This window comes from Salvelinus sp. IW2-2015, linkage group LG5, assembly GCF_002910315.2.
Source record: "Salvelinus sp. IW2-2015 linkage group LG5, ASM291031v2, whole genome shotgun sequence".
Classification (NCBI taxonomy): Eukaryota; Metazoa; Chordata; class Actinopteri; order Salmoniformes; family Salmonidae; genus Salvelinus; species Salvelinus sp. IW2-2015.
Window position 1 is genome coordinate 32,858,588 of NC_036844.1, and position 13,307 is coordinate 32,871,894.

Sequence of the window (13,307 nt, forward strand, 5' to 3'; positions counted from 1 at the left end):
TCTGTAAAATGTGATCACGGGTCATGTCTGTCAAACGCCCAAGAACTTAACGATGACAGACCGGCCATATATAGCACCAAAACCCTGGAGGGGTTAGCGTTTCTACTGCACAAAATTAAAACCATTTGCTGGGATGTCAGGTCGAAGGGGCTGGGAAAGCCTTTTGTTTCTATTGGATTGTGTTTCTCTATGTCCATGCCTTCCCCGTGAGGATAAAACATGGGTAGTGATCCTCCACGAGGCCTCCCAGCTTCTGGTTCCTCTGCAGGTCAATGGGCTCACTAAGTCATTCCAGGCAATCCGTAGCGTGTATTTAGCAGTATGAGTAGTCAAGTGTTGTAACGTGTCTCAATACATGTCCGTCGTCTGTTAAGATTTGCATAGAGCCTCTCATCTTCTGCTAATCATTTGCCTGGTCGGACTACTGCATTTGATCTTGACCAGCCCACATTGTGTAGATGTTATTTGAAACGTTGTAGTTCAGTCTCAATGTCCTTCTGTGGTCAGTCTACATGGTTTCATGCCAAAGATGTTTTGGAGTCCCATAGACCAATTCTGGACACTTTCTGCTGTCCTCTGTGATATAAACCCCTTCATGGTGTTTTTGATGTTTCTCTTGTAGTGATGCCCATGAGAGACATGGCGTTATTAGCTGTGTCTGGGGTGAGGGTTATTGTGTTTGAGATGTTCAATGGGTGTACGTTGTAATCGTTTGTCTACATCTTGATGAGGAGGGTTGGGTTCAAACAGTTATCACAACTTGTCTACCAAGAGTGTTTCATTTGGGCAGTGGACACTGTCCTCTCAGTCCGTCACAGGAAATGCACCAAAGTCATAAGCGCAGCTTTTTTCTTCCAAGGTCACATGTGCTGATATCCAATTTGAAGGAAATTTGATTTTCAGAGACGAGTCCTTTATGCCATGATTAGTGTTGTCTTTTTATTGACTTGTGTGCCCGGTAAAAAGCCATGATCATGTGTGAAATGTCACTTACCGTGGTTTGCCTAAAAACAATTATTTTACTTACCCTCTTTACATAAAGCATTCATTGGAGTCATTAATGTGTGTCCCCCCAGATAGCCGTTTAAGAGTCTGTGTTGCATTCCCGAAATGCAATTCGGAAAGCTCTATCCAAATCAAGTTATGAGAACCACACGTTTGTAAAACAACATTGAATGTGAAATGAATGCATCTCCACCTAGCTAGCTAGACATTAGTCTGCAAAACCCCTCTTTCTATTAAAGCGTTGCTATTTCTTCAATTACATTTGCTTGAAATAGCTGCTCATATATATTAGAGTACCTGACAACATTTTTGGACATCGCTAAGATGTCTTGTCCGCTTGTCATTTGGACCACATTCATTCATTTGCCAATAAGCTTCCTTTTGTGTTTGCAGTGGAAAATCTCACCCATGTCTTTGGCCACTGAAAGATGTTCGACAAACATTTGCGTTTTCACTTTTGCCTGGACTTCTCTGCGTTATTATTAATATATGCATACTTTTCACAACTGTTGAGAAAACAGTATTACCTACTGTTATACCGATACTGTCTGTCTGGAAACTCATTTTGCCTGTGAATGAAAGCATTGGGTCCAGGGATTGTCCTGTTTGAGGGTGAGGGCCCATACCTTCTTTGAGGTGTTCATTTTGTTTTTTTGTACATCAATGGATTGATAATACATACATACCTGTATTGTCAATGATACGTTACATTGTTATAGAACAATTGGTTCTTATTTTAAAATGCAGAGGTTGTTGTTTTTGGGAATTAAAATAGATATAAAATGGTCATATTTGCTCAGGTTTTATGTAATTCTTGGCAGTAGTTCCTGCACAAACCACACAAACAATACTATGCCCATTGTAGCCTGCTACACATTTCACCGTGGAAGAGGAGAGAGGCTTTGCTGGTAGATGTTTCTATAGGATATTACAGTATCAGTGAATCCACCTTGACAGTAACATCGTCAGGTGTGAAGCATTATCATATGTCATGAATACTTGTTGGATCGATCTTATGAGTTGGATATGAAGAGCCTTGAAGCACTCCGTTACTGTTAACTCACAACAACCGTGTACAAGAAAGATTGTCACTGTTCTCTATCCATTTCAAAGATCCATGTTCACAAAAAACACAATAGGAGAATTATACTTTTCAAAAGCAGGCAAAAGGCAACTTAATTTCACTACCCACTAGTATTGGCAACAATCGCTTCACTTATGACATAGAATCACAGTTTCCATCTATTTAGTAAACAAATATCTACCTGCTGTGGAACAAACAACAAGCTGAAACGTATAAGCTATATTGTATTACAGCCCAGTGTTTCCCAACTCGGTCCTCCAAGTACCCTCACAGAACACATTTCTGTTGTTGCCCGGGACAAAATGTACCTCGTTTTCAACTAATTTAGCGGGCTGGTTTGATTAGTTGACAAGTTGAATCAGCTGTATTTGGTCCAGGTTGACATAAAATGAGTACTGTTGGGAGTGGCGTAAGGACTGGAGTGTTGTGAAACAGTGCACTTACCATAACATTCTGCCATATCAGAGGAATTTATATATACACATGTTAATCTTGTGATGTGTTCTCCCTCATAGGGAGTGTCTCCCTGTCTATGTCAGTCACAGTCTTCCTGGGATATGTAATATACCAAAATAAATTAACCTCCATGAGGAACAGGTCGGATAACTATAATAAAATACCACTTTCCAGGTTCTGATCCCTACTATAGTATGTGTCGCTGAAAGCTCGTGGAGGACACAGGCACCGCTGGGAAGGAAGAGGAGAGCTATAGGAAGACCGCGTCATTGTAATGGCTGGAATGGAATAAATGGAACGGAGTCAAACGTGGTTTACAAATATACAATTTTTGATACCGTTCCATTAATACTATTCCAGCCATTACAATGAGCCTGTCCTCCTTTAACTGTCTCCTACCTTCATTCTACATTGATTGAAAATAATTTAACAAGTGACATCAATAAGGGATCATAGCTTTCACCTGGATTCAACTGGTCAGTCTACATCATGGAAAGAGGTCCACAGACGATGCAATCGCCATCACTGCACACTGCCCTATCCCATCTGGACAAGAGGAATACCTATGTAAGAATGCTGTTCGTTGACTACAGCTCAGCATTCAACACCATAGTACCCTCCAAACTCATCATTAAGATTGAGACTATATTACATCTTAGCTGCTCTGTCACTGCTCATCCATATATTTATACTTATATATGCTCATCCCATTCCTTTACTAGATTGTGTGTATTAGGTTTTGTTGTGGAAGTTTTTAGATATTAGGTTTTGTTGTGGAATTTGTTAGATATTAGGTTTGTTGTGGAATTGTTAGAAATTACCTGTTTAGATACTGCTGCACTGTCGGAAATAGAAACATAACATCTGCTAACCATGTGTATGTGACCAATTAATTTGATTTGATTTGAAAGAGCAGGTGTTCATAATGTTTTGTATACCCAGTGTATATATACAGTACCAGTCGAAAGTTTGGACACCTACTCTTTCAAGGTTTTTTCTTTTATTGTAGAATAATAGTGAAGACATCAAAACTATGAAATAACACATATGTGAATCATGTAGTAACCAAAAAAGTGTTACATTTTAGATTCTTCAAAGTAGCCACCTTGCCTTGATGACAGCTTTGCACACTCTCTGCATTCTCAAACAGCTTACCTGGAATGCTTTTCCAACAGTCTTGAAGGAGTTCCCACATATGCTGAGCACTTCTTGGCTGCTTTTCCTTCACTCTGCGGTCCAACTCATTGCAAACCATCTCAATTGTGTTGATATTGGGTGATTGTGGAGGTCAGTCATCCGATGCAGCACTCCATCACTCTCCTTCTTGGTCAAATAGCCCTTACACACACCTGGAAATGTGTTGGGTCATTTTTCTTTTTGAAAAACAAATGATAGTCCCACTAAGTGCAAACCAAATGGTATGGCGTATTGCTGCAGAATGCTGTGGTAGCCATGCTGGTTAAGTGTGCCTTGAATTCTAAATAAATCACAGACAGTGTCCCAGCAAAGCACCCCCACACCATCACCACCACCTCCTCCATGCGTCACGGTGGAACCACACATGCGGAGATCATCCGTTCACCTACTCTGCGTCTCACAAAAACACGGTGGTTGGAACCAAAAATCTCAAATTTGGTGTTATCAGACCAAAGGACAGATTTACACCAGTCTAATGTCCATTGATCGTGTTTCTTGTCCAAGCAAGCTCTTTCTTATTATTGGTGTCCTTTAGTAGTAGTTTCTTTACAGCAATTTGACCATGAAGGCCCGATTCATGTAGTCTCCTTTGAACAGTTGATGTTGAGATGTGTCTGTTATTGAACTCTGTGAAGCATTTATTTGGGCTGTAATTTCTGAGGCTGGTAACTCTAATGAACTTATCCTCTGCAGCAGAGGTAACTCTAGGTCTTTCTTTCCTGTGGCGGTCCTCATGCACTTGTAGAAACGTTCAAAGTTCTTGAGATTTTCCACATTGACTGACCTTCATGTCTTAAAGTAATGATGGACTGTCACTTTCGCTTTGCTTATTTGAGCTGTTCTTGCATAATATGGACTTGGTCTTTCACCAAAATAGGGCTACTGTATCTTCTGTATACCACCCCTACCTTGTCACCAACATGACTAATTGGCTCAAACGCATTAAGAAGGAAATAAATTCCACAAATTAACTTTTTAACATGGCACACCTGTTAATTGAATCGCAATAAATATATTTTTGATTTTAACACTTTTTTGGTTACCACATGATTCCATATGTTTTATTTCATAGTTTTGATGTCTTCACTATTATATACAATTGTAGAAAATAGTAAAAAAAGAAAGAAAGAAAACCCCTTGAATGAGAAGGTGTTGTTCAAACTTTTGACTGGTACTGTAAATATATGAATATAAAGAGACATGAGCCAAAACCAATTACCTGTAGAATGGAATAGGTTATTAGACATCTATGATTCATTCCATTTCATCAGTTCTACCAGCTAATATGAGACTTTTAGATTACATAACATTTGAGGACACATCATTTAAGTGCCTATGTATTTTCAATGTGTTCACCTACAATCTCACACAAGCTGGCCATCTTTTCTCCTCCCTATCTGGCTAACCTCCTCCTTTCCTTCTAAGTTCAACATTGTTTTTTGTCATTTACACATGATAATATGGAGGAGTATACAAAAATAGGAACACCTTCTTAATATATGAGTTGCATCCTTTTTTTGCCCTCAGAACAGCCTCAATTCGTTTGGGGCATGGACTCTACAAGGTGTCTAAAGCATTCCACAGGGATCTGGCCCATGTTGACTCCAATGTTTCCCACGGTTGTGTTAAGTTGGCTGGATGTTCTTTGTGGTGGTGGATCATTCTTGATACACACAGGAAACTTTGAGCGTGAAAAAAACAGTAGCTTTGCAGTTCTTGCACAAAAACCGGTGCTCCTGGCACCTACTACCATACCTCTTTCAAAGGCACTTTCATTTTTTTGTCTTTCCCATTCACCCTCTGAATAGCACACACACAATACATGTCTCAATTGTCTCAAGGCTTAAAAATCCTTCTTTTAACCTGTCTCCTCCCCTTCATCTACACAGATTGAGTGGATTTAACAGGTGAACAAGGGGTGAACCAATTTAACAGAGTGAACAATCAACGATTTAACAGGTGAACAATCAACAAGGGATCATGGCTTTCACCTGGTCTTTCTATGTCATGGAAAGAGCAGGTGTTCTTAATGTTTTGTATGCTCTGTGTACATTGTACACAGTGCAATGAAATGCTTACTAGCAGGTTAATCTCAATGGAACAGTAGAACAAAAAAAAACTCTAACACAAAATTAAGGAATTAGAAGGGGGGGGGGGAGATTTCGACAAGGCCATTTTCTTGCAGTCCCAAGATGGAAGGGGGGCTGAGAATTTCGGCAGGCAAGAAAATAGCCTCCCTTCTAAAATAGCCTCCCTTCTAATTTCCTTAATTTTTGTGGCTAGTCAAATACTTTCTGTGGCACATATCAGAGTCAAATCTTTCCATAAAAACTCACGTCAGGATTGGCAAACGAAATGAATAATTAATGTATGTGTGTTATATTGTAGGCAAGCAATAAACATTTCAGAACAACTACTGGTCGAATAAGACATGGGAGAGATGCGGATTTTGGCAGAGATTTATAGGACTAATACACTTAAAACAAATAGCCAAACCGAAAACTGCAGACATTACTAGTGCCTCCCCCGCGATCAAACCGACATTAAAAAAAAAATGAAACGCAACCTAACTTGATCCAGATATCTCAACTAGGAGCCAAGTCGCAGCAATAAAGAATTGAGTGCGTACACGTTTACGCAAAGGGGAGAATTCTGGCAGGGGGGAGCTTTTCCGCACAACACCGTCAGTTCTACCACCTCAACACTACACATTTCAAACAGGGTTAAATATGTTGTAGTAAAGTTCAGCTTCAGTCCGCAAGGGGGCACTGTGTCGCGGTCAGAAGATATGCGCTTCAGTCAGAAAAACGTTCTCATCTCTTCAATCTCAGCAAGCTAGCCAGCCAGTAGCTAATCAGCTAGTCAGCAAAGAAACGAAACTCAAATCAAATACAGTCGCTAGAAATGAACACTTTTCCTAATATCATGATTTTGATCATGATCATGATCATGACACCCTTATCTTGCTCATTCACTAAATATACAATTAAATAACTCTGACTGAAACCCAATAGCCTAAGGATGCTGAGCACTAATGCTATGCGGCAGGACTGAGTGACAGGCGTTTTTCTGAGTGATGACATTTACATCTAACCGGTGCTGTAGGGGTGGGGTCAAGGGACATGAGCAGTCCACCGCGTTGTGATATCTCGACCAATCACAGCGGACACCGTGTCACTCCAGGGGCTTCTTGCAGTGCCTGCTACTTACTAGCTAGCGCAGTATATTTAATTATTAAAAGAATTGGTCAGTAAAACATTTTTTTTAAAGAACTCTATAGTGCAAATGATGTGTGTTTATTGAAACTCATATCAGACTGAAATTTTTATTTTACCATCAAAAACAGTGACAATGTGGGTGCTACAATGATTAGGGATAATACCGAATGAATTATGAATTATGATGAGTGAGAATGTTACAGAGGGTCAAAGATCATACCCCCAAGACATGCTAATCTCTGACTATTACCATTAACCACAGAGGTTATATCTTGGTGTATGATCTTTGCTTCAGTTTCCATTTTGCTCATCACTGAACAGTCAATAGACATGCATTACTTTGGTGGAATTGCCTTTTAAAACCCCCCAAATATATAAAACAGGCATTGTATTAAATGATAAAATAAGGCACACCAGTGTGTTTCAGTTGATCTCCATTGGTTCCCCTTCATCGTTAATCTGAATAGAAAAACACAAATGGGAAACAATCAACATAATTCAATAGACAATTAAACATCCTTATAGAAAAAAAACATGATTTCACAATAATTATTATTCAACCTGTCCTCAACCTGGGTTTGAACTCACAACCTATTGGTTCACAGCATTTCAATCTTGCCACTACACCTTTACACCACCATGTCTGTGTCAATAACAATGTTTACCTGTTTCCTACACTTTGGACTTCAAAGGGAATCTCAGATTCGTTCAAAATAAATTCAAGATAAATATAGCCCCACAATCATTAGACAACTATACAGAATAGTATGCCCACCATCACTAGACAACTATACAGAATATTATGCCCCACCATCCATTAGACAACTATACAGAATATTATGCCCCACATCACTAGACAACTATACAGAATATTTATGCCCCACCATCATTAGACAACTATACAGAATATTATGCCCCCACATCATTGACAACTATACAGAATATTATGCCCCACCATCATTAGACATAGACAACTATACAGAATATTATGCCCCACCATCGCTAGACAACTATACAGAATATTATGCCCCACCATCACTAGACAACAAGTGTTTTACATAGAATTATAGATACACTTCTCCTTAATGCAACTGCTGTGTCTGATTTCAAAAAAGCTTTATGGCAAAAGCACACCATGCAATAATCTTAGTACAGCACTCAGGCACCAAAACAAGCCATACAGATAACCGCCATGTTGTGGAGTCAACAAACGTCCGAAATAGCATTTTAAATATTCACTTACCTTTGATGATCTTAATCGAAATGCACTCCCAGGAATCCCAGTTCCACAATAAATGTTTGTTTGTTCGATAAAGTTCATCCTTATGTCCAAATACCTCCTTTTTGTTAGCGCGTTTAGTTCACCAATCGAAATTCACAAGGCGCGGGCAAGTCCAGACGAAAAGTCAAAACAGTTCCATTACAGTTCGTAGAAACATGTCAAACGATGTATAGAATCAATCTTTAGGATATTGTTATCATAAATCTTCAATAATGTTTCAACCGGACAATTCCTTTGTCTTTAGAAATGAAAAGGAACAGAGCTCGCTCTCACGGCCGCGCACATGATTTAGCTCATGGCATTCTGCCAGACCCCTTAGTCAAACAGCTCTTTTCGCTCCCCCTTCACAGTAGAAGCCTGAAACAAGGTTCTAAAGACTGTTGACATCTAGTGAAAGCCTTAGGAAGTGCAATCGGACCAAATTTACACTGTATCTTGGATAGGCAAAGACTTGAAAACCTACAAACCTTAGATTTCCCACTTCCTGGTTGGATTTTTTCTCAGGTTTCTGCCTGCCATATGAATTCTGTTATACTCACAGACATCATTCAAACAGCTGTAGAAACTTCAGAGTGATTTCTATCCAAATCTACGAATAATATGCATATCTTAGCTTCTGGGCCTGAGTAGCAGGCAGTTTACTCTGGGCACGCTTTTCATCCGAACGTGAAAATAGTGCCCCCAAGCCCAAAGAGGTTTTAACCTACAGGCGTCTTGCTGACTCAAGCAATACATGCAGGTAAACTACTGTGCCTTCCCTGAGTCTTCTGTTGACAGCATGCAACATTACTTGCTAATTAGCAGCATACCGTAGCAGTGGCAGCCTATCAGAATATTGAAGGTGTGGCTTTCAGCTACTTGTAGCTCTTTTTGGTCTCCCAAGAGAGGGGATGCCATCCCAGTGAATGTGCTCAATTGTATTCTGTTCATAAACAATAAGGTTGTAGAGTGGCAGTTCTCCAGCCTTGTTAAAGGCTGACTGTAATAAGTGCATGTTATACCAAAGAGCCGTTCACTATTTCAGTTATAGCTGGTCACTGTCGTTGTAATAGTCACTTCCCTGACAAACCAAGGAAAAACACTGTACTGTAACCGTACAACACTCAACGTTTATGATGAGTATTTCTGTAAATTGATGTGGCTCCCTGCAAAATCAATGGATGTTTGAGGCAAAACATTACTGAACATAACAAACTGAGATTTTTGGATATAAATATGAACTTTATCGAACAAAACATACATGTATTGTGTAACNCAGGGGGATTATTTTACACGTAACCCCATAAAATCAAGTGATCAAATGAGATCCCACAAGATCACGTTTTCATGTTATCGCTTAAAATTCATGTGTTTTTTCAGTGATAGGTAGATTCCTACAGCTGAGTGAGAGGTTTCTCCCAGCTCCCTCCTAAACCAGAGAGGTGTTAACATGGTCATACCTCCTCTCTCCATGAAGAGGTGTCTAGTTTATGGGACATGTGCACAGGATGTAGACCACCACTCTAACATTACCCAGCGGGTTGTTATCACACTGAACCTGCAAACAGTCAAGAAGTCACAGGGACGCACAGTATTATACAGAGCCCATGATCACACGGAACTCCCTTCCATCTCCAATTACTAAAGCAAATTACCTTTAAAAAACWTAGAAAYCAACATCTCATTGCACAATAGGGACTGTGAAATGACACYCAAAAGCTGCTGTTCGGCAAAAGCTAATGGGGATACGAATGAACCACCTAGTAAAGCTATAAGTGGGGAAAGATATGAATGTGTGATAATGCCTTTATTTTTTTTATCTTAGACCAGGGGAATGGATGGAAAATATAATGAAACAATGTGTTTCTTACAGTAGGCTGTATATGTATGGGACAGGCCCACTTGTTGTAGACCATCACTCCAGGCACACCCTTACTAAGGATCAGAAGTCTAGAGGCTTACTAAATTTTAACCCAATTATTTAAAAAAAACAGAAGAAGCTAAATCAATGGCTACAGAGGGACTTCCCTTTAAAAGGAAGAGTCCTAATAACCAAGGCTGGAGGTATCTCTCGACTAACATATGGCGCTCTATCTTTATATCTCGACGGTAAAATAAGCAAGGAGATAGAAAATATGCTTTTCAACTTTCTGTGGAGGAACCATACCAATTACATTAGGACAACTGTTGTATTGAACACTTATGAGTATGGTGGGCTGAATTTTCTGGACTTTACTGCCTTAAATAATACTTTTAAGATCAATTGGATAAAACAATTCCTAAGAAGACCCACTTCTATGTGTAATTTTATTCCTCATCATGTATTCTCTACTTTTGGTGGCCTTAACTTCATGTTGCAGCTAGTTGGTTTCTTTGTTTTTAGAATATTGTTTCCGAAATAATATCTTACAAACAAAACACCACATTTTCTTACTAACAAAAAATCTGTTAGAATTCTAAGTGTATGTATGTCCCTTAAGGTCCTTGTGTAATGTGATATTGTACCCCCTAGCCCAATTGTCCTTTGTATGTTTTTTATATATACTTGTGTTCCCACATGTACTTCCTGTATTGATTTGTTGTTATTAAAAACGTTTTCTTTTTTTTTTAAGATTAGAGATAATCCTGAATGAATTGTGAATTATGATGAGTGAGAATGTTACAGAGGGTCAAAGATCATACCCCCAAGACATGCTACATGCTCTGACTATTACCATTAACCACAGAGGTTATGTCTGGTGTATGATCTTTGCTCAGTGTCCCATTTTGCTCATCACTGAACAGTCAATAGACATGCATTACTTTGGTGGAATTGCCCTTTAAAACCCCCCGAATATGTAAAACAGGCATTATATAAAATGATCAAATAAAGGCCACAGTGGTGTGTGTCATTTTACCTCCATGGTTCCTCTGGATCTTCATCATTATTCTGATAGAAAAACACAAATGGGAACAATCAACATATTCAATAGACAATTAACAGTCCTTATAGGAAAACACATGATTTCATAGTAATACGTTATACAACCTGCTCACTGGTTTTTGAACTCACAACCTATTGGTTCACAGAATTTCATCCTGCACTACACCGTAACACACTATGTCTTTGTCACAACAGATTTCCCTGAATTCTACACTTTGGACTTCAAAGTGAATCTCAAATTTGTTCAAAATAAATTCAAGATAAATATATATTTTTTCAAAGTGATTGAGGCATAAACATTGAAACAGAATATATGCCCCACCATCATTAGACAACTATAGAGAATTTATGCCCCACCATCACTAGACAACTATACAGAATATTATGCCCCACCATCATTAGACAACTGTACAGAATATTATGCCACACCACATTAGACAAATATACAGTAATATTATGCCCAAACATACTAGACAACTATACAGATTTATGCCCACCATCATTAGACAACTATACAGAAATATTATGCCCCACCATCATTACACCTATATCAGAATATTATGCCCCACCATCATTAGACAACTATACAGAATATTATCCCACCATCATTAGACAACTATACAAATATTATGCCCCACCATCATTAGACACTATAACAGAATATTATGCCCACCATCATTAGACAACATATAGAATATTATGCCCCACCATCATTAACAACTATAACAGAATATTATTCCCCACATCATTAACAACTATAAGAATATATGCCCACCATCATTAAGACAACTGTACAGAATATTATGCCCTAACATATTAGAAACTATACAGAAATCTTCAAATTGCTGAAATAAGGAAATAATCAATGATGACAGAATAGTCAGATTAATTGATAACTAAAATAGCAGCACAGACGGCTCCGATGGCGGCAGCGGTCTAAGCACTGCATCTCAGTGCTAGAGGCATCACAACAGACACCCTGTTCAATTCCAGGCTGTATCACAACAGGCCATGATGGGAGTCCATAGGGCGGCGCACAATTGGCCCATGTCGTCTGGGTGTGCCGGTGTAGGCCGTCATTGTAAATAAGAATTTGCTCTAACTGACTTACCTAGTACATTTAAAAATATATAAATGCCACTCTTTTGCGAAGTGCAGAGATGTATTATATGTAATGAATGTGTATAGAATGCTATAGACTTTGTGGTGCAGAAGAAAGTACAGTGCACTTGAGATTGTGAGTTCAAATCCCATGTGGGGTCATACTTTAGCTGAACAGTGAGCCTCTAACTTTAAAACAACATTTCATTACTTTTTTATAATGGTTTGGATGGATTGAGACCATTAAGGACCTCCCATGACGTCCTGACGACTGGTAGAACCAATGTTTTGAGAAATTCTTAAAACATCCTAACATTGTCCTCACCTTAGGAAAAACCACATGAATTTCATGCAATCAAATGTTTTCACATGTGAAATGTCCCGTGATGTGTTCCAAAAACCATTTTCACATCTGAAATGTCACATGATGTGTTCTGAAAACCATATAAAATCATGTGGTTTTTTCCGTAAGGGGATGCCAGCGATCTGAATTTCCTGCTACACCACGTGGTCTGTGGCCATGACAAGAGATCGGACCACAAATTTATTGTCAAGAATACATTTCTAAAGTTCCTAGAATCAGGTCAATAATTATGTGATTATCTGAAAACACCAACACACCACACCACCCGCAAGAAAGTCCGATCACTACACCCCCCCCCCTTACGACCACTTAACGCTGCACACCATCACCCACAATGCCTCTCTTGGATTTGAACGCTTCAGAGACACAACACACACACCTCTCTACTCCGGGGATACAGAGCGACACGTGCATTACATTCAGTCTAGAATGCCACAGACTACTTAATTCAATATACTCCTAGGACACATCCCCACCAACACCCATACACACCACTACCACCCACCCACTCTCACAAAAATAGAGTTACCAGCCTTACAGAGCACCCACACCACCCACCGTGGGTTTTTCTCCTTCGTCACCTGTCACCACCGCGGAACCGCTCCACACTCACACCACGACCAGTGACCCAGCTACATACACCAATGAATAGCCACTCAGACACCCACCGCCTCTTACTGGCTAATCACCACGCCCTT

General features: G+C 39.4%; 1 long non-coding RNA gene across 2 annotated transcripts in view; it reads right to left on the minus strand.

Annotated features, from left to right (window-relative positions):
- Positions 1 to 7,053: 7,053 nt before the first annotated feature.
- LOC111964377 (uncharacterized) overlaps positions 7,054 to 13,307 on the minus strand; it is a 55,226-nt gene continuing 48,972 nt past the window's right edge. For both annotated transcript variants that reach the window (XR_011479949.1, XR_002877373.2), the window contains 2 exons: positions 9,682 to 9,779; positions 7,054 to 7,419 (listed from right to left, as the gene is read on the minus strand). This is a non-coding gene — a long non-coding RNA (uncharacterized lncRNA). The remainder of the gene's footprint in view (positions 7,420 to 9,681; positions 9,780 to 13,307) is intronic.